The 26,435-nt window shown below is 37.5% G+C and overlaps 1 protein-coding gene across 2 annotated transcripts in view; it reads left to right on the top strand.

The window, feature by feature from the left end:
• LOC126754240 (protein numb) overlaps positions 1 to 26,435 on the top strand; it is a 126,008-nt gene that overhangs the window by 26,677 nt on the left and 72,896 nt on the right. For both annotated transcript variants that reach the window (XM_050466235.1, XM_050466237.1), the window contains exon 2: positions 26,088 to 26,138. The gene's annotated coding sequence lies outside the window, so the exon portion shown is untranslated. The remainder of the gene's footprint in view (positions 1 to 26,087; positions 26,139 to 26,435) is intronic.

Genomic DNA, 26,435 nt, shown 5'->3' with positions numbered 1-26,435 from the left:
GCAGATGTCACTAACAGTCATACCAACTTAGAAAGAAAGTAATTCGATGACTGGGTTTTCGTGCGAAATTGAAATTAAAAAGTCTTATTGTTTTTTGCCCACAGTATAAGATTGAAATCGCCGGACTTGAAGAAAAAGAAAGTGCTGTTTTACCAAGACAATGCATCGTGTAACAAGTCAGTGAAAACGATGGCAAAAATTTATTGAATGGGCTTCGAATTGGCCTCACCGACTATTTCCTGTTCTCAGATCTCAAAGTTCGCTGGAAAAAAATTTTCTTCAAATATTTTTAGAGGTCTTAGGTTCGACAATGCGTAGCGCGGTAAGAGTGAACTAGCGGAGCGGTCGACAATCATCCGTACTGTTTCGAGGTAAAATTTCTCAAGAATTAAAGATGGTGTCCTCTCCCCGTTGCTGTTTAACTTCTACATTTTTGAACTCACTCAACGACAAGAGGAAATTTCTTCAGCCCGTACTCTGATGATTGCAAGATAATGTCGGGTAAAGGAATCGATGACATGTGCTCAAAAGAATTAAAAACTATCTCTCCGATCTTCCTCGCTGCATGGAACCTAACACTCTTCCTCACTAAATCCACGGTACATACTTGACCTTGACTTTCAATAACCCTAATTTAAAATTTTTTCGACAGCCTATGCTCCTTCACTCCACACACCACCGCTATTATTGCCAAAGTACAGCGCCGCAACAAAATCCTCAAGTTGGCAACATACAAGGCAATCGACTGGCCGGTTCTTAACTACGCCGCACTAATATGGTCGCCTGGATGCAGTGAAACGCAGACGAGGAAGCTTCAGACATCGAACATCTGCACAGTGAGGCAACTATGCTTCATTAAGCTCTTCTCAAAGCAGTTTCTGCTAAGATGTTTTCGTATAAACCATCCCTACAGTCATCTGCTCGAAGCGGAACCGCCTCCAAGGGACATCAAAAGGTCCTTCCTCAACTACATACGTCGGCGACATAAGACAATACGCCGACCAGACTTTGGATGCAACTAACTTCAGACATGCACTGAGCGCCATTCACAGTGGAGCCATAAACACCTACACCGACTCCTTGGACGACCTACCTTTGGTTGACCTCGATGATAACTTATCTGAAACTTGCTAGCTTAATGGGGACTAGATAACCGTTACAACAACAAGAGTGGTGAGAGTGAGTTGTCTCAAGCGGCTTTTTCTATAATTTTTTGACATTGTTGCCATGGGGACTCGAGCATAGCGCTCTGAATTTGGCAGTCATGATGTTAGCTTTCTCAGCCATTGACCCAAAAACCTTTATTTATAAGCTACTAGTCAGCAAGTATCTCCAAATAATGTCACTTTTTGATTAGAGCAAAGAAAAATTCAATATTTTACCTTCTTTATGGATATAATTGGATGTAAGTTACTTTCTTTCCGCAAAGTATTATTATAATTAGCCCAATTATAATTATTTTTGTATATACTCCCAGACATTGCTTAATTTACGTTGCGTGAGTGGCAAAAATAGCTCGTTTTTTTAAGCGTAAGTTATATTTGCTTCAATGCTTACTCATTTGTGACGTCACCCATGCTAGAATTCCATAATTTTAGCATTCCATGGAAATGCTTGCCCGCAAACCGCAGCGCTAGCCAGTCTTGGGTTCGCACTTAACGAAATTTAAATGCCAAAAGTGAGGCGAAAGAAAGCAGTAAACACCCACCAGCCGACCAGCCGACCACCACATCAACACACGCACGCACGACACGTTTTCGCCTGCTTCCGCTGCTCGTGACGACGCGCGTCCAAGCACACACACGCATACATCAACGCGCTTCCTTTCCGACCGCCGCCCCATTACCCTTACAAGCAACGACGCATTGCTTACTTAACTATCAGCCACCGCTTTCATACACAGCGCTGGTGGAGGTGTGTCTGGTGAACTGTCAGTTGACGACTGTTTTGGACAGGCATTTAGCGAGACCTGTGCTTCGACGCGTGCTCTTCCATGTGTGTGTGGTATTTATTTTTGCCATGCGCTTATTATCCTCGAACGACGTTGTGGCATTATTACTATAATTGTTGTTGTTGGGCTGAAAATGTTGATGCCGCTGTTGCTGACATTAAAAAGCGCCTTTAATATATCTTTAGTTTAGCTTTTGGTTTGATTTTGATTGCGGTCCGAAAGCAGTGTCGAAAGGCAGGCGTGTCTTAACGAAGGCTTACGAATGTTTCCCGTGGGAAACTGGCGTTTTCTCACCCAACACACGAGTGGGTGTGAGAACTTTTTGCAAATTATGGTGCGCACACAAGTTTCCTCTTTGTTAGTTTGGGAATCGCAGTAATGCGGTGATATTGATTTGGTGATTTTAAGAAAGGTAGTGGAAATAAAGCAATTATTATTCGACAGAGAAGAAAAGCCAGAATGCTTGCTTGAGCTCTTGTATGCAGATGAGATGATGGAAGTGTTTAAGAAAAAGGTGGGTTTGACGTGATTTTTTGTAAGTAATAATCCTCATCCTTCTCTTTAGTTTCATTGGGCCCGTTTTTTACGTGGCAGGTCCCAAACCCAGCGCACAACCTTGGGAGGTAAGGCTCGCCTTCTAATTTTAAGTCGCCTTCAAACGGATGTCCCAGAGAATACTTGGTCTAACACCGGAAGTTGTGAGTTGCTTGAGCCATATGTGAAGGAATCGGTTCTGGCCACTGCCAAGTGTATTGCACTCAGAGAACTTTCCTATCTTCAGTGAACTTCTGCACTACATCCTCCCGCTATGTTATAAAATCGGCTATAACCACATAGTCTGCAGCAGCGATAGCCATTTGTGGGATGAACAAAACATGAGCGGAGTTAGAACGACTGAAAACTGTGTAAGCAAACTCGCAAACTCGTAATTCTTCAGAGGCATTAAGCTTGGAATTTTCCTCGGATGCGCGAAGTCGACGTTATTCTATGGAAGCAAAAAATAACTGGTTTCGAGCTCCATCACTCCTATCCTTCAAGTATCTACGGATCATCTGCAGAATACTCAAGTCCAAAACTATAAGCAACTCAGAACTACGGAAGCTCTACTATGAAAATTAATAAAGGAGGAACCGGTACTGAGAGAAATAAGGTGGGGCAAATGACGTTGGATAGTCGATACCACGAGTAAGGCCTCAGATAGCCTTAAGAGGATATCACTTGACTGGAATCCTTAGCGAAGCAGAAGGCAAGGCCAATCCAAAATAACATTGAGGGGCTCTGATGCCAAGTTCATGGCACAGCACAAAGGCAACAGCACTCAATGTGCAAGTTTATTGAGAATCAATTCTAAAGAATAATAACAATAAAAGAAAACCGTAAAATATCTATCAGGGACAAAAACCAATTCAATTTTTCCCCATTAAATATCTATCAGGGACAAAAACCAACTTAATTATTCCTCACTAATTTAGTTAATGAGGTTATCTAAAATTTCATATGTCAAGGAGATCTCCTTCAAAACTTGTTCTGCTGTACGGGAATTAGTGAACCTAACCTAATCTTTGAACAGCGTATTTAAAATGGTCATCATTTCTCAGACTAGTCTGCTAGTTCAGTTAATTATATGAATTCAGGCAGCCTTACTTTGATGATATTCCATTTTTTTAGCACATCTCGGATTATAAGACTTTAATATCATCCACACACCCTCGTGTTGAAACTCTCTTCTTTTTTGGCAAAAATCTGTGACTGTGGTCCTTGCAAGCTTCTCTTGAGTCGAATTTTTCGCTAGCAAATTCATTCGCCATATACAGTATCCAGTAATAATGACTTGGTACCAGCTCCGGATTATAATGTGGATGCATAAGAGCCATCCAATCAAGCTCCCGGAGCTTATGGCGATGGTTTACTTTAGACGGTACAAAGTACAGATCCGAATTAAAAGTTTGCCCTAGAAAAAGAGCTCACATGTGTTCCACCAAACACATGGCAAAACCTTCCTAACCCTGAACATTGGCGCTTGACGTTGTCGTAAGTTACTCACTTTTCATTTAAGTGACTCACTTTTCATCTCGAGTAACAATTCGCTTCAGAAATGAACCAATTTTGTTGCGATTCAACAGTGATACGCAGATAGAAATTCGGTCCATCTGCTTTTACATCCAGCCTTATTTAAACGGATTTTTTGCAGTGATTAGATCCTGGGTAATCTTATTAGTGCTTGTATGGCTGCCGGCCTCAACGATTTCCATTACTTGATCAACATTTATTATCGAAATTCGAGCTCCAAAGCGTAGTTCGTTTTTGACGTCAAATTTAGCGGAATGGAATTGATGAAAAAATGTAAAATATCAAAATATTGCGTATTTTCGCTTTGCTAGTGCAAATCTTTGACTATAAAACATACATTGTGACAAAGTAGCCGGAAATTGTAAATAAGCTGCGAAATATTATTCATCAATATTAATTTTTTTGACTTCAAAGTAATTTTCATCAGATGTAATACACTTATGTTAACGATTCTTCTAGACCTCGAAACACTTTTTGGTATTATCTTCAGCTCCTTAAGCGAATTTTGTTGTATCTCTTCAATCGAGTGAAAACGGGTTTCACGGAGCGTCAATTTCAGTTTCGGGAACAAGAAAAAATCCCACGGAGCCAAATCTGATGAATATGGTGGTTGATCGGTGGTCTTTAGTGCGCCTTTGGCTTTAATTTCTGTCACAATCGTAGCTCGATGCGATAGTGCATTATCATCGCGTAAAATCCATGAATTGTTCTTTCACAATTCCGGACATTTTCGACGGATGTTCTCACGCAAATGATTCAATATGGCAAAATAGAACATCCTTATGAGGAAGTCCCTCCGGAACAAATTCATGATATACCAAACCACGAATATCGAAAATAAATTAGCATCATCTTGATTTTTGCGCGCTTTGGCGTGGTGTTTTTGGTTTCGGCTCGTTTTTTTCCTCCCTTCCGATGATTGTTGACTTGTTTGCATGTCAAACTCATAAACGAATGTCTCATCGGCAGTTATAATGATCTCCATGAATGTGGGATCGGAATTCGTCCGATCAAGTATATCCAAAGACAACTGTTTACGGTAATCTTTTTGAAAAAAATTCAACTTTATCGGAACGAGTCGAGCAAAAACACGTTTCGTACCCAAAATATTCACCAAAATCATTTTAACGGTCTTGGGAGAGATGTAAAACTCTCTTGTGGTCTCTTTAACACTTGCGTGAAGATTTTCAAGCACCATATCCTACACTTTTTTAATATTTTCACCAATTGAAGAGGTCGAAGGTCGTCTAGAACGAGACATGTCTTCAACGAAATGTCTTTGAAGGTTTTGTACCAGTCGTAGGCTCGTGTTTTTTTGATAAAACTGAAATTCGCAATGATCCCAAATACGAAATTTGGTTAGAAAAACAATGAATGAATGTGTCTCAATTCTTTGTCCGATATTTTGATCGATGGTAAAAATCGTAAAGCATTACTGAGGTGTACCGACTTAAGCAGCTGCTGTAAAGAAACTGCTAGAGAGATCGTGCTCTTATCTTTGGCATAGTAATTAAGGACAGTGCTAGCAACTTACCAAAACTATTTTGAAATATATTTTACCTGAGAGTTTAAACTGAAATTTCTGGGTACATATCTGTCACAATTTATATTAAATCCATCTACTGGAAAAATAACGGCTTTATTTTTACTTGAGCTTATATGTATATTAAAAAGTATAAGTAATAAATAACAGCAGCAAGCTTATATGGCTCATAATATCCGTTTTAATTTTTTAATAAATATTTTTACAAGACTTGGCTCTTAAGGCCCCTCAGTAATATAACTTGCTATAAAAAAGTTCACTATTTTTAATGCATATCATATTTCTAGACTCGCAATTCATTGCCAATATTCTACAGTCTCTCATAGTGCTATTTTTCAACGCATAAAGTCATAAAAATACAAGCAGTCTCACTCGAAACACTGAAACACGCTTACGAGGAAAATAGCAAGCGATGAAAATTATGACACGCCATAACTTTGCCGCACCATTACACAAGCAATCCCCCTTTTTAATAGGCTTAGCGACGGCTGAGCAGACTAATAGGCTAACCTTATGAAGCGCGCAATAAGGCAAATCGGCAAATGCGCCTAGTAATATGCTTCTACTTGTAAGCTATTTATGTAAGCGTTTTTGTTTTTTTTTTTTTTGCTTTCGCTTTCACACGCTTGCCAGTGACTGGCGGTTGCTGTTGTTGTCACCACCACATTCATTTTTGCATCCGCAACCCGCTTTTTCACAACTGATTTGCTTATCAGGTTAACGGCGCAACGTCGCTTGACGCTCGCACATCCGCCCCTTTAATCATCAGCGCATCCTTTCGGCGCGACGACCTTGCAACTCTGCACGGCACTCTGCGCCACGAGCACCAATCGGTCTTCCTTGTTAATGCTTACTGCTGCTGCTAATAAATAAATATTATGTCTTATTGCGGCAGCAGCAGCAGCAGCAATTGATGTGTTGCACGCGCATCCTACGGTCGTCGGCAGTTAAGGGTCTTAGCGGTGCAGCGGGTGGTTATTGCTTGCGTAATGTGTGGACTGTCGCTTTGCGGTTGACTGCTCTAAATGGATCTGAGATTAAATCACTGCGTGTTGCTTGGCAAGTGGTTACGAGGATGCGAAGGCAGGCTTGTTGAAGTTGCAAGTTGATTGAATGAAAGCTTTCGTTGCTCGAGTGATGCGCTGTTACCGATTAATTCACGTTTAATGTAGCAACCTAGGCTGATAGTGGTCTGCAAGTATGACCACGGCCGTTGGGAAATTATACTAAGAGGCAATGAAGCTATCTTGCCTCAAATCTATTTCGTGGAAATTTAATAAACTTTAATTCAATCTGCCTGGTGATTGGAAACACGAAGGTAAACCTATATTAGGCTGATCCAATTTTTTATTCTTATAGACTCCATCAAAAGTTTTGAGACAATTGTGATTATCGTCTCAACATAGTCTTCTGACTCTATCAATATTAGGGTGATTCTTAATATCAACTTTTTATTCTTCTAGACTCAAACAAAAGTTTTGAGAAAATTATGATTTTCGTCTCAGCATAGTCTTCTGACTCAAAGACGCACCAACTATCAATATTAGGGTGATCCTTAATATCAACTTTTATATTTTTATAGACTACATCAATAGTTTTAAGACAATTGTGATTTTCGTCTGAACATAATCTCCTGACCTAAAGACGCCCCCATTCTTTATCCATTAAAAATATAAAAAAATTATCGGAACATACTCAGGAGGCATCTACGGCAACGATAATCTCGTCATTAGACTCGAATTTCTATCCTGTGAGTAACTGTTATCAATTCGAAAACTAACGACTTCTGTTTCTAACCTTATTCAGCCATGTTGTTCACCTTTCCGGCTGTTAGAAGAGCTCTCGACTTCTTCGTCGTAAGTTTCTCGTGTGAAGTCCACTATTTTGAATACCATTTCTAATATGACAGTCATTCGATGACAACTTTTTTTGTTTGAATGTTCATTTAAGGTTCGCTGAATTTTACTGTTTCGTTTAATGGAATCTCCTTTGATATTTGAAGTCATCGATCTCTTAGTGCTAGCGATACTTTAGTGGTGATAGTTTTGTTGTGCCCCATATTTAAAGCAGTATATGGTTATTAAATCGGCTGCCAAAAAACACTATAAATTAGTATAAAATTTCTATCCGTTGCCGGGCTTTTCCAAGTTTGGAAACAAAAATCAGACACACGGAGACAAATTTGTGGGCTATGATTGATGGGACAGCTGTACTTAACTTCACTTTGACCAAATTGGTCGTGTTTACCAAGATTGCATACCCTCATGGTGTTCTTATGGTCCACATTTCATGCAGAATATGACTGTCTGCCAATACGAGATCACGCACATTTCTAATCTGTCCTCCATGATACTCGTTTTCGGAGACCAAGAAAAGCGGCCACATTAAAACTCGTTAAACGAGTTTTTGATCATTCTTTAATTTTACCGTCCGACTTCCTATATGGAAACAAGAACTGAAATACTGGCCGACGTTTCGTTCTAACTTTGTTTGAACTAGAGTGATTCTGACTTGAAGATAAGCACAGATAAGACCAACCGAGACAACGACTAAGTCGTCTGCGACAACGACTACGTAATCGTTGTCGGACTGTCCGGAAACTTCGAGTTTTCGAATCCATTCTGAAGTTGTTTTTAGAAGTTTTCGTAAATCGTTATCGGACTGTATGGGATCTATGAGTCTTCACATCATAACAAGTTATTCTGCTGTTTCCTAGTAGTTTTTGAATAAAGATTATGCGGCATATTTGCTGCGGACGGTAAAGTCAGCTGTAGCTGTTTGGCTGATTAGGTTGCGCCTTCTTCGTAGATATTGCCTGTTCAGAAGGTAAGATATCAGGATATATTCAATCTAAAAGGTTTAACAACTATGAGATCACCTGGTAAGGTTTTACATTAGGGAAGAAAGCAGCAGCTTGGAGTTCCAGAAGTTTTAGGGCTTCAGGATGCAAGCACTCTAAAAGGCTTCATAATTTTGATGTCACCTGGTAAGGTGTTACGTTAGGGAAGGAAGGAAGCAGTAGCTTGATGTTCCAGGAGTTTTAGGGTCAGGGCATTGCCTTTGACAATCGGGTCTACGCAGCCGGTAGGGACCTGGATTTGATCGTTCAAATTGAAGTTCTTTTATGGAAATCTCTATTAATTGACAAGAGATCAGCACGAAAATTGGCATAAATTATTTTCCAAGACTAGACTACATATATTCAAACAAAATGTTCTGAGCGACTATAGCATCCGACTGCATACGGTTTTTTCATATTTGAAACTATGGCAACTCTCAACTCACCTTTCCTTTGGTTCATCAAAATAAGACACAAAAATTTTAAAATTAAAAACTAAATTAAGTTTCACCACTTTAATAGCACTCAACACTTGTACCTTCAGATCAAAAACGTGCTTGCACCTCTGGCTCATGCCGAAATGAAAATTTCTTCTCAACCATTGCATGTGTAAGCAAGTTGATTAAATTACCAAAGGCACCGACCGCAAGTTGTGGTCAGCAGAGTTCACTCTTGGAAATACCAAGTTAAAACTCAACTCAATGGCAAGTTAAAGGAAACAGTTGACCGCAATCGCGGGGAGCGGGCAAGGAGTGTGTGAGCAAAGCGAGAGAAACGGAAATGCGCTGCTATGGAATATATATATATTTTGTATGTATAAAGCAGTCTGTGGAAGCTACTTTGTTGTGGGCAGAGCTTAAGCTCGTATGGATGACAATAAAGTGCGGTTAAGTGGCGTCTGTATGTATGTATGTATATAAACGAATGTGTGAGTACACATGATAAAGTGTTGTCGAAGCTTTAACGGAGACACCTACGTGTTTATATACAGCTTATTATAAATCTTCTCACATTTTTATATATGTATATATAAAGTTTAAGACCCGAGTAGCTAGAAGAGCCACAGCGCCTATGCGGCCTCCATGCAACCTTCCACCTCAACACTTCCGAGCCAATTTCAATACGGTACGGTTTAAGCCGTTCTCATACACACTCTTATATACATAAAAACATAGAACAACAACAACAACATAAACAGCAACACACCTTTCACACCCACTGAAAAGAAGGAAAAAAAAAACAAAGTATAAAAAGTCGTGGGATATGTTTTGTCAGCGGTATCTTCTACTTCTACATCTTCTTCCTCACTACTTATTAACAAACACAACACCAACAACAGCAAAAAGTTAGTAATTTTCATTGCTACATTTATGATTGTTCTAAGTTCAAGTAATTGCATACGCACACATACTTACATACATACATAGACATGTGTTGGTGTAAGTCGTGCTTGAAGCTGCGCTTGACTGCTCATTTATGACCATAGCGCACACACTTCTGTGTGTATGTATGTTTGTGTGTGCGTATGTAGCGCCGCTTAAGGCGAAAATAAATATTAACCGAAGAATATATGTGATACCCACACACATACGCACACACCTAAGCATGATAATTGAAGTTTTCTTGAGGAGTAGTCAGCGAAGCGTTGCAAGCTATGCAGCGGCAGCAGCATATCGTCGCGTCCACTGCACCTTCGTGCAAACATTGGTGCTGTTTGCAAAAGACCCTGTAGAAAAAACTGTATACCAACTGCTCTTGTGGATCGACTCAAAATATTCCGGTTAATGTTTAGGGTATAAAGTGGTTAATGATTTGGGTATAAAGCAGCTAATGTTTTGCGCAAAAAGCATTTAATTTTTTGGGTATAAAGTGGTTAATGATTTGGATATAATATCGAAATTCTTGAATCTTTTGAAAAACCGACTTCGAGTAGAGGTCGCAAAAAACACGCTTGACTGCCTACCTGAATACTCAAAATTCTTCAAAAGCATCATTACTGGTAATGAGACATGGGCTTAAGAGCATGTCGTTAAAACTTTTCAATAATCTAGCAAAGGCGCTCCAAAAATGAGCCGAAACCAAAATTCATAGAAGGCACTGAAAGCCTTCTCTTCGGAGGTTTCTAACAAGGAAAATTGGATTAAGCCTTGGCGTGCTTATATTAGCTCAATAGCATATTTTGAAGCCGGCAATAAATATTTGTATTAAAATATGTGGAAATGTAGTTTTTTCCAGTCCGGGTCAAATTTGATAAGATGGTATATGGTTTTTATACCATCGACTTTTCTTCCTTGGTTCACCCGACCCCTTCATTTATGGCAAAAATTGCGCAGAAAACAAAAAAATCTCTATCCTCTATTTTTTCTTTTATTTCTTCTTCTTCTTTACTGGCGTCAACATCGCGCGTCAGTCGTTTCTTCTTTTCGCAATTTCTTCTCCACCTGATCTCTCCAACGGATTAGAGGTCTTCTTCTTCCTCTGCTTCACCCGGCGGGTACTGCGTCGAATACTTTCAGAGCCGTTATGGCCGCCAGTATGCCGTTGCAAGCCTTTTGAATGGCCGCTACGTCTGCATAACGCTTTCCTTTCATGGGCAAATACATTTTTCCGAAAAGGAAGAAGTCACACGGTGCCATATCAGGTGAATACGGGGAGTGGTTAATGGTTAAAATGTGATTTTTGGTCAAATAATCGGTCACAAGCGTCGATCGATGACGGCGCATAATCGTGCAACAAACGCCAACTTTCATCTTCGCGATATTCGGGCCGAACACGTCGAATACGGCGCACCAAACGCTTCAAAACTCCAAGGTAGAATACCGCATTCACGTTTTGGCCGGGTGGAATAAATTTTTTGTGGACAATAACCTTGGAAACATAAAAACAAATCAGCATTGTCTTCACTTTTGACTTTTCCATGCGCGATTTTTTGGGTTTCGGCTCGTCCCGTGCCTTTCATTCAGCACTCTGGCGTTTCGTTTCGGGAGCATATTGGAAACACCACGTTACCAGTCACAATATTGTAAAGGAAGTTTTTGTCCTTTTTGACGTCTTTAATGTTGTCCTTCGAATGTTGGATTCTGCGCAATTTTTGGTCGTCAGTCAATTTGTGTGGAACAAACCGTGCATACACCTTTCGTAAGCCCAAATGTTCGGTCAAAATGCGATAAATCGATGTTTTGGAGATGTTCAATTCCATTTCCATGAATTTCAATGATGATTTCGGCTGATTTTCGATGAATTCACGCACAGTTTCGATGGAATTTCCGGTGATCACGGATTTTGATTGACCCACATGTTGATCGTCATTTATGTCCTCAAGACCACTTTGGAAACGTTGAAACCACTTGTGCACTCTGCTATGGAATAGGCGATCATCGCCATATACTTGTTTCATCAATTGAAACGTTTCGGTAAAAGTTTTACCAATTTTAAAACAAAATTTAATGTTGTCTCTTTGTTTGAAGCTCATTTTCGCACCGATAACACAAACATACTGACACTTAAAACGCAATAACTTTACTTCCAGTCAATGAAATGTCATGAAAATCTCACTGGACAATCGATAAAGATAGCATTAGTCGACATATAGATGGCGCCACTTGTTAACTTTGGAACGCACCTTGTAGAACTCGATTTCTTTTGCCTTGTCATCACGGGCACCCTTGCAGAAGTTCAGACGCTAAACCCAATTTTCGACGGTTTTCAAAGCATAAATCGGCCGATATTGCTGCAATTTCACGTTCGATATACGTCAATCGTCGCTAGCTTGTTGGCATAGACCATAGACTTGACGTAGCCCTACAGGAAATAGTCTAAAAATATCACTGAGCGGTAGCGATTCCCATTCACAGTAACTTGCCGGCCTTGATCATCACGGAAGAAGTACGGTCCAATGACGCCGGCGGCCCATAAACCGTAACAAATCGTAATTTGTTTAGGATGCTGTGGTGACTCATGGAGTACGTGTGGATTGCTGCCTGACCAATAAAATATGTGGTCATTGTTTCTCGATGAAGCCATTGACCCAGAAATGAAATCACTGAAGAAGAATTTTGGATGAAAAGCCGGATCATTTTGCTTAGCTTAACTCACGAGCATAGTAGCTGAGCGGCTTCAGTTGTTGCAAAATGAAATCACAGAGATGCCCAATGCTGCGAGAGAGGATCTTTCAATTGAGGAAAGTACGGATCAAATTTTTCTACTAGAAAATTCAAATGTGGTTAGACGCTCAACTGTTGATCTGACAAGACGATTATGACTACCATAAATTGGACGTAGCGCTCTTAAAGTTGAGACCACTGACTCCGAATTTTAGTAGTAAATTTTAATAAATTCGACTCGTTGTTGGATCGTATATCTTTCCATGTTGAAATGGCAAACCCGACTGAAGAGAAATGTTAAATGAGCGGGAAAAAATATGGGGTCGTGTGCTATCGCTAACGGTATACTTTTGTAGCGTCCTGTTGAAAACCCCGTTATAAATGATGACAGCCTGATGAGCCAACGACTTAATCGTCGAAACCGCTGATATCGACCACTACAGGTTACTTGTATCGCTGATCGATCAAAATCAAGTCAATGTATGCAATAGCAGGCTTTTGGATAGACTTCTGCCATGAAAATAGTATATAATAATCTCGAACACATAGCAGATCTCCCCACTACGTAGGTTGCTATATATATTTCTGGCCTAATAATGTAAATAGGCATATTTATCAACGAAAATGGTTTTTTTTTTTTTTTTTTTGTTTTTTTTTTATTTTTTTTTTGTCGATTGCTGTTTTGTTTCGGGCTCATACGCATATATTCCATGATTCGTATGGTGACGTTCTTATAAACGTCTTTTGAAGCATCGCGATCGTATTTTTTCAGCATTTCTTTTTTTTTTTAACGAGTGTCAAATTGTGCGGGATCCAACGAGAACAAACCTTTTTTACGGCTAGGTGTTCATGCAATATCTATGTAATGAAGGTATGTTACTTGACGGTCTTGCATTATCAGTTCTCGTACGGCATCGATGTTTTCTGGCACAACGGCTGTTTTTGGACGACCTTCACGGAACTCGTCTTTGAGCGAGCGTCGCCCACGATTGAATTCGTTGTACCAGTTTTTCACAGTGCTATAGGATGGTGCTTCATAGCCATACAAAGATTTTAGTTCATCGATGCACTCTTGTCGTGATAATCCACGTCGAAAGTGTGATAAATTATCGCACGAAAATGTTCGAGTTAATTCCATTTTTTGGCAGAGATTAATTTTTTAATTCCCTGTAAATGAAACAATTCACGAATAAATGACAAAACATTCTGAGTGATGTTATGCTAAAAAATGTCAAACTTTCCAATGGAAATGTCAGATTGCACCTGGCAATACTTAGTGTTGCCCTAGGCCAGAATATACATAGCAGCCCTCGTATTTGCTTTATTATGATATATATCGACTATCACGAATAAATCATATTGGCTTAGGCTATCTTTAAAGCTTAACGATTGATATTTTAAATTACGAATTTTCCACATTTTTCCTACTGGGTACTTTTGTCACCACAGCATACACACACACACACATATATACATATAGCTCAACATATGCACCGATATCCAAGCCAACTAAATGCAACTTAGCGCAACATTGACGGCAAATTACAATATTTTACTTAACTTTATGCTTTTGCTCCCAGCAGTGTCTTTAACGCAGCCAAGGCGCAGCCGCATCGGTAGCCACACCAGCCACCGGTGGTGCCACTCACAACTTGGTGTTTGAGTAGGTGAAATATTGGTGTGCATGTGTGATATGGATATGCTTGCATGACGGCCACGCATATTGCACAGCTATGTATGTAATTATTAATTGGAGGCAACAATAAAAACTAAGATTGACTTTAAACTGTTTACTGCAATTCAAACAAATTAGATTTATATATGTACACATAACATAGCATTACATAGCATAGCATATGCATTGCGGGTGGCGATGGCCTCCTTAATTGCATTATTTTATATCAAGCTTCAGTGATTCTTCGCTAGTCGCGGGCAATCTTTGCAAGTTTACGCTTAACATTTTGGTACAACAATTACAAAAGTGATTGAAAGTGAACAAAGCATATTTCTGTGTGATTGAAGTGGATGTAGATTTCTACCTAATAGTTTGTGAATTTGTGTATTAATCAAAAATAAAAAAATAATAAACAAAATTTAATAAATTGTAAAACCAATTTCCGAAAACATTGATATTTTTATCAATATTAATCGCACCGTGAAGAGAAATCTTGTAAAATGTTTTACATGAATTTCCACTGATCCAATATTTGCTTCATTTCATTTACAAGTGAGTTGAAATTTGATCTTGTTTAATATCCAAAGAGACTTTAGAGCATTGAAAAGTAAGATATGAGTTTATCCATTGAAGAAGAGGTATTAAAAGTTTAGAAGAAAAACATAACCTTCTGAAAATTATCTAAAATAAACGTATGGTGAGAAAAAGAGAGAACTTTCTTACCAAATCCATGCGGCGAAAAAAAAACGATTTCATATGAAAAAAGTCGAGAAAAAATGAAAGCTCTAAAAAGGAGGTTAAGCCTTAGGGAATAAATGAAAGTTTTTGAGACGAAGTGAAAGCTCTAGAAAAGAAACGAAAGCTCTATTTATGTAATTAATGCTTAAAAACAAATGTAAGCTTTGAAGAAGTGAAAGTGAAGTGGAAGCTGGAAACAATCGAATGCTCTAGACTGAGCTATGTCTAGAGGAGTTATGAAAGTAATTTTTAAAATATTAAAGCTTTACACAAGAAATGGTAGCCCTATACATAATCAAAGCTTTGGAAAAAGCTGGAAGTTCCAAGGAAGAAATGAAAGTTCTGGAAAACCAAGGAAGCTGTAAAAAGCTGTTAAAGCTTCAGAGAATAAAAACATGTAATTAATGCAAGTTATTGAGAACAAATGTAAGCTTTGAAGAAATAAAAGTGAAGTGTAAACTGTAATTAAACGAAAGCTCTTGACTGAGCTCTGAAAGTTCTAGTAAAAAAATAAAAACTTTAGAGGAGCTTTCAAAATTTAAAAAAAATGAAAGCTTTACACCAGAAATGGTGGCCTTATAAAAAATTAAGCTTTGAAAAAAGCTGAAAGTTCTAAAGAAAAATTAAAGCACTGGAAAAATGCAAGCAGTAAAAATAAAAAGAATAGAATAAATGAAAAGAATACAAGAGCGATGAAAAGTGTAGAAAATTTTTAGAAAATAAATGAAAGCTCTATAAGGAAAATAAAGCTCTACAAAAACATGACATTCTTCAGAAGAAATGAAAGCGTCGGAAAAAGTGAACGCTGTAAGGAATGGAAGACTCCAGAGAGAATATACTATAGATGTGTTCTAGAAAAAAATTACAGCTTTTGAAGAAAAACCTAAGAAGAAATGAAAGTTATGGAAAAATGGATGCTGTAAAAAATTAAGACTCCTGAGAACAAACGGAAAGAGAACTGTAAATATATAAAGCTGTAGATTATTTGAAGCTTTACACAAGAAATGCCAGAAATGAAAACTTTGTAAAATTTTGAATTTGTAAAACCAAAAGCTATAAAGATATATATGGAAAAGTTCAAAAAATTAAAGCTTGGTGAAAGAAATGAAACTTCAAAGAAAATATTTCTAAAAAAAATTGGAAAGATGGAAATGGAATGGGAAAAATATAAGCTGTAAAACACTGAAAACTTTACAAAAGCAATGAAACCTCTAGAGAAGCTATGAAAGCTCTAGATTAGAAAATATATATATCTGGAGAAAGCGTAGTTCTAGTTTTATTCGTCGCATCGGGTCAAACCTTTATTTCACGCGCAAATCACGTGTTTCATTGAAAGTTCTTTTAAAGAAGCGTCGCAAACATGGAGCAAAATAAAGAGAAAATACGGCATATTTTACAGTACTTACGATAAAGGCGAAAAGTGAGCCGCCAATAAATGCAGTTTATGGAGAAAAGTTTCCATTTCCAGCACAAAAACTTTACAAAATTCGAAAATGATAAAATCGCTGAATGGGTCGAAAGAGACCGGCATAGTAGCAGCCGTAGCATCGGTCAAGAGCTGGGCATGAGTCATCAAAAATTCAATTCAATTTCAATAAAAAAAAAAAAATTCAATAAAAATGTCGCAAGACTTTTTTGACAATCCATTATATCTGGAGAGAGAATGAAAGCTTTATAGATGCAATGATAGTTCTAAAGAAGGAACGAAAGCTCTGTAAAAAGTGAAATATGAAGTAGAAAAATAGAAAACTCTAGAAAATTAATGAAAGCTCTATAAAAAGTGAAAGCTCTATATAAGAAATGAAATCTCTAGAAAAGGAATGAAAGCAATAGAAGCAAGGAAAAATCTAGAGAAGAAATTAAAGCTCTGCAGAAAGAGGAATCTAAAGTGCAAGAATCGAAAACTTAAAAAAATTAATGAAAGCTCTACATAAGAAATGCAAGCTCTGCCAAACAATGAATGCCTTCAGACAGAATGAAAGCTCCCAAGCTGTAAAATAAGCTCTCAAAAAGAAAAGAAAGCTCTTGCCAAGAAATGAAAGCAGTATAGAAGTAATAGAGGCTCCAAAGAATAAATGATCTAGAAAGTAATGAAAGCCCTCGAGAAGAAATTCATTCTTAATTATTGCACACATAGTAATGAAATTATAGTAGGCTTTTATTCGCACTTCTTCAGTAATTTTTTACAGATAATGTTATTTTGATTGTGTAGATCAAACTTTGTTGAGCACCGATTGGTTATGACTTTTACCGATATGTAACCAATTCCTTGAATAATATGAAGCTTAGTGCACAAGCTCGTTACAACCTTACCGTCCATGAAAAAAATGTGTTTCATTACAAAAAAAAATATACTTATATCTCACAAAAAAAAACAATACACAAAATGGACGTATAAAAGGAAATATAATTTTTGAAAAAGCTCCACAGGATAGAGGGACAGTTTCACAGTTAAGACTCTTGACTTGGTACCTTTTATGTAGTACTCTAACAATCAATCTAAGAATTCATATTTACCTTTTTCCGCGTTTCTTGAATTGAGGCTCGAAGTGTTCCTTTTAGAAGGTTAATCCTTAGTGCCAAAATCAGCAAGCGAAACAATTCTCATGAAATCTATGTAAGTATATATAATCTGATCAGATTTGACCAGGACTGATAAAAAATACATTTTCAAGTATTTACAAATCATTATTATCGCCGTCGAAATAGGTACCTGTGCAAGAATAAAAATGGAAAAATGTACCCTTATTTTCCCTGCACTTGTTATAAGCCTTATATTAGATGATCTTCACAGTCTCGTCTTCAGAATTCAAACGTATGAAGGGTATATTAAACTAGGAACAAAAAGTTTATCGATTTGGATTGAGCGTGCTGTTTAAGTGGACCAGTCCGGGTCAAATTTAATCAGATGTGTAAGCCGTTCAAAAATAAGATATGAAGGTACTTTATTAATTTTAGTTAACTTTTAAAAATTTATGGAGAGTGCTATCCCAGGATAAAAGAATATGGTAGACTAGGTCAGTAGGCATCAACTACTGCATAGGAACACCATGAGCCATAGCTTCTAACTTTCGATTTGCTTTATTGTATTTTTTACTGGACCGAAAATCGGTGTGTTGTTGTAAAAATGAAATCTCAACCTTTTTTAGGGTTTCGATCTAAAAAATGCTATCTATTTTAGCAATTTAACATCCATAAAAAAAAATTATTAATTTCTAAACCAATTTCTTTTCAGTTTTTCCCACACTTTCCAATAATATTTGCTCTAAAGCACACTCTCCAAGCGTTTATTTGTTTACAATAACAGACAATAATAATTTTTTAATTGCCCACCATAGCGCGACACAGCATCAGTATGCGTGTTGTTTAATTCAATTTGTATTTGTTGTTAATTGCCAACTAATCGCATTGCTCAGTATGGCAACGCACAAACAAATAACCTACTCATCCCCCTTACAAATACAAATACACAAGCAACCGTGCATACAAACTTTCTAGTGCACCACTTAACACTTAGCCGCACTTTGCCACTTGGGCGTATGAGAGGCTACTCACATACACACACATATATACGTATATATGCATACATACATATTTATACGTATCGTTGTCAATTGGCGGAAAGTAAGCACCAAGCGCTAGAGGGGTGTTCGAGCACCGGCCTGCTGGCCTTTGCGAGGGTGCCTACTCGATTAGCAGTTTGTAGCCGCTTGTTGTGCCTGTTATCGGCGATCAGGCGTTGTGATACTGGGATAGTGATAGCGCTGCTTTGTTGTTAATTTTAATGCTTGTGTTGCTTATTTATCCTAGCTTGAGTGTGTATGTGTGTGTGTTTGTGTGCTAGTGGGGTATCCTTTCTATTTATTACGCACACTAATCTACTTTAATATTTTTTAATTGCTTTTATGGCCAATTATAAATGTTAGTTTAACCGTGTGCACGCACACAAGCACAGACACACACACATACACGCGCACATTTGCCTTGTATTTGTTTAGTGATATGTCATATGAGGCGGCTCAGCTTGTTATTTTTAACTACCCAGCGTTGATTCCTTTTTTGGATTTGTGTATATGTGTGTGTATTTAATTCCAAGTGTGCTTGCTTGTTTGTAAGTTTGTATATACATACGTATGTGTATCTGATCCTAGTTCGGTTGCACGCCTAAATGCACCCTTAGCTGCGGCTTTGGCCATTATCTGTCCGCTTTAGTTATAAATACATGAGCAAACAAAAAGGTAGGGTGTGAAGTTGCTTGATAACGGTGTTTACAATTTACCCCTTACGGATGTGTCTATTTATTTGCAATTGATATGAAGCTTGTGGGAATTTTTCAAGTGAAGGAAGTTCTCCTTTGGTAAAGCTAATTATCAAATATTATAAACTTAATAGGTGGAACAAAAAAAAATTTAAGGAAGAAAAAAATGCAGAAAATTATATAACAACTAAATCGTAGTAAATATATATAATGTGGAAATTTTTCAAATTAACAAAATTATCCTACCGTACCAAAAATTCGGAAATAAGAAAAATTAATGAGTGAGCAAAAAATATAAGAAAGAGAAAAATGAAACGTACTCGAATATATTAAGAAAATTAAAATGTGTTTTTTTTTACCGAAAAAGTTAGTAAACACACAGAAAAGACATTACCAAAAACAAAAACTCATATTGAACATAAATAGAAATAAAAAACAAGTAAGGAAGGGCTAAGTTCGGGTGCAACCGAAGAGTTTATACTCTTCCAACTTACAAGAATCAAAGCCAAGGAAATACCTTAAGATGCAAACCGTCAACCATAGGCTCGGAATCCAAGTAATTAATTATATATACAGTTGAAATTCCCAAACTCGAATCACCATAATCCGTAAAGAAACTTTGAGCTAGAGAGAGTTCGAGTTATGGAAGGAAATCTGTACTTCGTTAGTTTTCCATAACTTGAACTTTTAAATTGGCAACAGATAAGTCAAATTTGATACACATTTCCTCCCATAAATCGAACTCTCTCTATATATGTATACTAGGGTGTTTTTTTCTTTGAACTATTAATTTTTTTCAGTCCCGTCACGAAATTTTCTTGGAAATACCCTAAAAAAATTCCTTATTTTTATTGAATTTTTTTTTTATTGAAGTTGAAATGAATTTTTGATGGCTCATGCCCAGCTCTTGACCGATGCTACGGCTGCTACTATGCCGGTCTCTTTCGACCAATGCAGCGATTTTATCGCAATTTTGAACGACAGGCCTTCCGGAGCGTGGCGCATCTTCGACCACCTCTATACCAGAACGAAAACGTTGAAACCATCGTTGTGAGGTGGAAATGGAAACTGTATCGGGTCCATAAACTGCACAATTTTTTATCCTTTTCCTGTAAAATATGCCGTATTTTCTCTTTATTTTGCTCCATATTTGCGACGCTATAACTCACGAACGACTTAAAAGAAACGGCAATCAATCAAACACGTGTTAGCGAAATGAGCTTTCCAAAAAGGTATAGCATGACCCGATGCGACGAATAAAACTAGAACTACTATTAAAATTAAGTACTGGACCTGGACGATCGTGAGTTTTTATCTTTAAATTCCTACAGATCAGAGGTATTATATGGCATCGCTTTGACTTTAGACGCATATTTCGCAGAATTGTTCAGTCTACAAAAGTGCTCAGTGCAACAAAGTCGTAACTCACACCGGCGAGGTATTACGGGGCTCTAAACCTGATTTTTCGATGAAATTCGCATTTTTTTGTATTTATCTCGTAAATGACAAGAGCTCATGCACTGAATGACATATTCGTAAAAGGTGTGTAAGAAAAACGAAAATCAAAGTTGAGAGTAGTATCGATCCGATTTTATCTATTTTTGTCAATAGCTCTTTTACTTTACAGGCGTAGAGTAGTACAGCCGAGTTAACAACAGCGCGCCAGTCTTTTCTTCTTGTTGTAATGTGGCGCCAATTGAAGATTCTAAGCGAAGCCAGGTCCTTCTCCACTGGGTTTTTCCAACGGAGTGGAGGTTTTTCCGTTCCTCTGCTTCTCCCGGCGGGTACTGCGTCGATTACTTTCAGAGCTGAAGTATTTTCGTCCATTCGGACAACATGCGGCTAATAAAATGTTCCCTTAGGTTCATTAAGGTACCATCACCAATCAGATGGAGTTAAGTTACCCGTATGTTACATAATTCTTATATAGGGGAGAGGTCAAGTTTTCGAGCAATTTTATTAATTTCAGGTACAAGGACACACTGCTCTCATATTCTCTCCTTTTCATGGTGATAACTGACAGGTTGGCCGAGATATGTGGTATACATAAAGTTCGAAAAACCTTGTGTTTACATTTGTGATGGGTATATGGAAGCTAGGGGAGGTATTGACATGATGCAACCTATTTTTTGCGCACAGACATTGTCAGGAAAAGATTATTCCTGAAATAATTTGTCTAAAATTTTGTATTTCTTGTGCGGAATCATTGTGAATGTTGGAAAAGGCTTACGATGATTCAGTTTTATCAAAAACACAAGCCAACGAATCGTACAAAGACTTCAAAAACGGTCGAGAGACCGTTGAATATGCCCTGTTCTGAACGACGTTCGACCTCTTCAATTGACTTCTTGCTCGACTCGTCCCGATAAAGCTGTTTTTTTTTCGAAAAGAGTACCGTAAACAGGTCTTTTGGACATGCTGGATTGTAGCAGTTCTGATCCCACATTAATGGAGATCATTATAACTGCCGATGGTACAAGAGTTTATGAGTTTGACATGCAAACAAGTCTACAATCATTGGAATGGAGGGGAAAAACGAGCCGAACCAAAAAAAAAACACGACTAAGCCGCTCAAAAATGAATGTGATGCTAATTTTTTTCGATATTCGTGGTTTGGTACATTATGAATTTGTTCTGGAAGGACGGAGGTCAATAAAAAGTTCTATTTGGCCGTATTGAGGCGTTTGGGTGAGAACAACCGTCGAAAACGGCCCGAATTGTGCAAAAACAAATCATCGATGATAATGCACCATCGCATCGAACCACGATTGTGACAGAATTCAAAATCAACAAGTAAGGAAGGGCTAAGTTCGGGTGTCACCGAACATTTTATACTCTCGCATGATAAAGTGATAATCGAGATTTCATTATACGTCATTTACATATTTTTCAAATACCGTATTTTTTTAAAGTTTTATTCCGCTATCATCATTGGTTCCTAATGTATAAAATTATACAGAAAAGACATCAGATGGAATTCAAAATAGCGTTATATTGGATAAAGGCGTGGTTATGAACCGATTTCACCTATATTTCGTACATGTCATCAGGGTGTTAAGAAAATATTATATACCGAATTTCATTGAAATCGGTCCAGTAGTTCCTGAGATATGGTTTTTGGTCCATAAGTGGGCGACGCCACTCCCATTTTCAATTTTTAAAAAAGCCTGGGTGCAGCTTCCTTCTGCCCTTTCTTCCGTAAAATTTAGTGTTTCTGACGTTTTTTGTTAGTCTGTTAACGCACTTTTAGTGATTTTCAACATAAACTTTGTATGGGAGGTGGGCGTGGTTATTATCCGATTTCTTCCATTTTTAAACTGTATATGGAAATGGCTGAAGAAAACGACTCTGTAGAGTTTGGTTGACATAGCTGTAGTAGTTTCCGAGATACGTACAAAAAACTTAGTAGGGGGCGGGGCCACGCCCACTTTTCCAAAAAAATTGCGTCCAAATATGCCCCTCCCTAATGCGATTCTTTGTGCCAAATTTCACTTTAATATAATATCTTTATTTATGGCTTAGTTATGACACTTTATATGTTTTCGGTTTCCGCCATTTTGTGGGCGTGGTAGTGGGCCGATTTTGCCCATCTTCGAACTTAACCTTCTTATGAAGCCAAGAAATACGTGTACCAAATTTCATCATGATATCTCAATTTTTACTCAAGTTACAGCTTGCACGGACAGACGGACGGACGGACAGACAGACATCCGGATTTCGACTCTACTCGTCACCCTGATCACTTTGGTATGCATAACCCTATATCTGACTCTTTTAGTTTTAGGACTTACAAACAACCGTTATGTGAACAAAACTATAATACTCTCCTTAGCAACTTGTTACGAGAGTATAAAAACGCAACGAATACCATCGATCAACCACCGCATTCAGCAGATTTGGCTCCGTGTGAGGGGAACGCAGTTTCAGTCGATCGACGAGATAAAACAAAATTCGCTGAAGGAGCTGAAGACCATACCAAAAAGTGCTTATGAAAAGTGTTTCGAGGACTGGAAAAATCGTTCACATAAGTGTATTTCATCTGGTGGGGATTACTTTGAGGGCGACAAAATTAATATTGATAAATAATTTAATACTTTGCGCTTTCTCTACAATTTCGTGATACTTTTTCACAATACCTTTATATATTAAATTTTAAATTTCAACTGATTCTTTCACTTTCCTATGCTTTTTAGCCAACTCAGGCTCAAAAATTAACAAAATCTAAGCTTCGCAAACCGAATATGTGACCTCAAGGCCGGTAGCTGATTTTTTAGCGAAAATACACTGAGGGCACTAATATTCAATGAAAATGTTTTCCTCATAATAGTGTGCTCTTGTGTCAAAAATGGGTAAAATCGGTTAAATACTACCCTTAGCCCCCATTTCCTAATAAAATTCGGAAACAATCTATGTTGTGTTGTTATGTCAAAAAAGTGGATAAAAGCGGATTACTACCATAGTTCCAATAAACTAAATGCATATATCGGTCAATAAAATTACGTAAAAATATGTTATCTAGTATACCTGAGTATACCGGTAAGGACTTTTCTCTGATTTAAGTTTTTCTCATATAGTTAATATATAAATTTCAGCTTTTTGTTTGAGTTTATATCACATCTGTATCGAGTGTTTTCTTAGATGTGCGGTTTTCAATGAGGCAATACTTCTCTCGGAGTTTGTCTTTTTGTTACTTGCTTAATACTCAGTTGGGTTTGCCATTTGCAAGAATTGAAGCCGAGCGACCATCAAGCTCTTTGCACGTTCGGTGAATGGGCCCAAAACGATATAACAACATATCATGATTTTCAAAGGAAAATTTTGTTCAACGATGAAGCTCACCTTTGGTTGAATATATACATAAGTAAACAAAATTGTCGCATTTCAAGTGATGATAATACACAAACCATTGTTAAGACGACGCTAAATTCTCAAAAATAAATGTTTGTTGTGGTCTATGCGCAGAGGAAGTCATGGGTCCATATTTTGGGGCATGGGGAACACTATACAGCCTTGATTAATGATTTTTTTATGCTTGAATTGGATATTATTGCACGAAATCATTTAGAAAACACCATGAAAAATCTCGGGTACGTAGGAAAATGTAATAATGAAACTTAGTGAGCGGATTTGCGAAAGTATAAAAAATTCGGTTGCACCAAACTTAAGCCTACCTTACTTTTTGTATTTACAGTTATTTCGATATTTTTAATTACTAATTTAAAAATCAATAAAATGTAATTAAACCATTTCTTTCATTCTCTGCCTTATTTTGTCTACTTATTAGCATACTTTACGGGGCTTGATGGATGCTAATCTAATTTTACTTCCGCTAAAAGCAATTGTAGTACGCCCCGCCTACAACAAAAACACTGCAAAATGTAATCTGCATGTCAATGATATTTGCATATTTGCATTGCCTAGATAAGCACTCATTACACGGACACACACACACACATACTGAGGTATTAACAAACACTAGCGCTGATAATAGCTGCATTAGATTCTAGTCACGCGCGTGATATATCGGGTGATTTTTTAAGAGCTTGATAACTTTTTTTTAAAAAAAAACGCATAAAATTTGCAAAATCTCATCGGTTCTTTATTTGAAACGTTAGATTGGTTCATGACATTTACTTTTTGACTCATGTGGTTTCAACAAGATGGCGCTACATGCCACACAGCTCGCCATTCTATGGCCATTTTGAGGGAAAACTTCGGAGAACAATTCATCTCAAGAAATGGACCCGTAAGTTGGCCACCAAGATCATGCGATTTAACGCCTTTAGACTATTTTTTGTGGGGCTACGTCAAGTCTAAAGTCTACAGAAATAAGCCAGCAACTATTCCAGCTTTGGAAGACAACATTTCCGAAGAAATTCGGGCTATTCCGGCCGAAATGCTCGAAAAAGTTGCCCAAAATTGGACTTTCCGAATGGACCACCTAAGACGCAGCCGCGGTCAACATTTAAATGAAATTATCTTCAAAAAGTAAATGTCATGAACCAATCTAACGTTTCAAATAAAGAAGTTATCAAGCTCTTAAAAAATCACCCGATACATGACGCTTTTACAAGGGCGAACAGAAGACGTGACGCTGAATAGCCAAGCGCGACAATTTAGCAAATAGGCTTTGCCAAATACACACAGACAGCACTTATACATTTATACATATAAATGTGCGTGTGTGTCGAAACACAAAGAACTGTTGCGCAGCTTACAGCGTGTAGCTGTAAAAAATTGCCAAACAACAACAAACAAAAAATGCGCAGCATTTTCACTAATTCCACGGAAGTTTTAGAAATTTTTTGTGAAAGAGAAAACTTTTAGGCTGATTTATGGAAATTCGCTGAAAAAAATATGCCAAAAAGAATTGAGGAATCCATTTGAAAAGCACTTAATAGCGTGTCGATTGCTTTGCATTAGCAATTTGATCATGTCATCGTTGGTATTTCGTAGGCATTCGCGTTCGTACGCGGTCATTGCCGGCGACGTCAAGCTTCTCTGCTGACATGGAAACGCCTTATTTCTAATGACTGTGGGAATTTTCAGTTACAAAAACATATTTTGAATTTTTCTTGCAACGTGCGAAAGTTGCACGCTTGAATGGCTCAAAAGAGGCGCTTAGTTTAATGCTATTCTGCATAGAGTTAAGAGATAGTTAGAGAAGAGTTGAGAGCCTGATTCAAAAAAATTAAGAGCAAGATAGTAGATATTGAAGAGAGTAAAAGAAAGAGTGAAGTGTAAAGTGTTTAGAGTAATAGCACTCAAGTTTCAAAGAGTTATTTTCCTAAGAGTGTATTATGTGTGTCACTTTGTTTATATTTCAAATTAATTTTTCATGTAAAATTAACTTTGTCAATAATTATAAATTATAATTTATATTTATGCCTTTCTCAATTTCTCTTTACAGATTCATAGAACATTCTTCAAGTGCCGTAAACGCAATTAAAAGTCAGCAAAGGTAAGCTAATAATTAAAAATTAGAGTAATTTTTTTCAAGACGCGAGTGAAACAAGTGCTATAGGCCACAAAACCAGTAAAAAGAGTTGCCACCTAATTATATTTTTTTATTAATTTTGTATTATATCCCAATTTTTACAATGTATTTATCAATCCAAATCTAGTGGTTTAAATTACCTAAAATTATTTTGGGCAAGGTTGTCATTTACGTAAAAAATGAGTTGCCACCCAATTGCAATTTTTTATTAATTTTGTGTTATATCCCAATTTTTACAGTTTATGGTATTTATCGAAAAAT

Source organism: Bactrocera neohumeralis, chromosome 3 (assembly GCF_024586455.1).
Source record: "Bactrocera neohumeralis isolate Rockhampton chromosome 3, APGP_CSIRO_Bneo_wtdbg2-racon-allhic-juicebox.fasta_v2, whole genome shotgun sequence".
Taxonomy (NCBI): Eukaryota; Metazoa; Arthropoda; class Insecta; order Diptera; family Tephritidae; genus Bactrocera; species Bactrocera neohumeralis.
The sequence above is the reverse complement of the archived record's forward strand: the minus strand, read 5'-3'. Positions and strand labels throughout refer to the sequence as shown.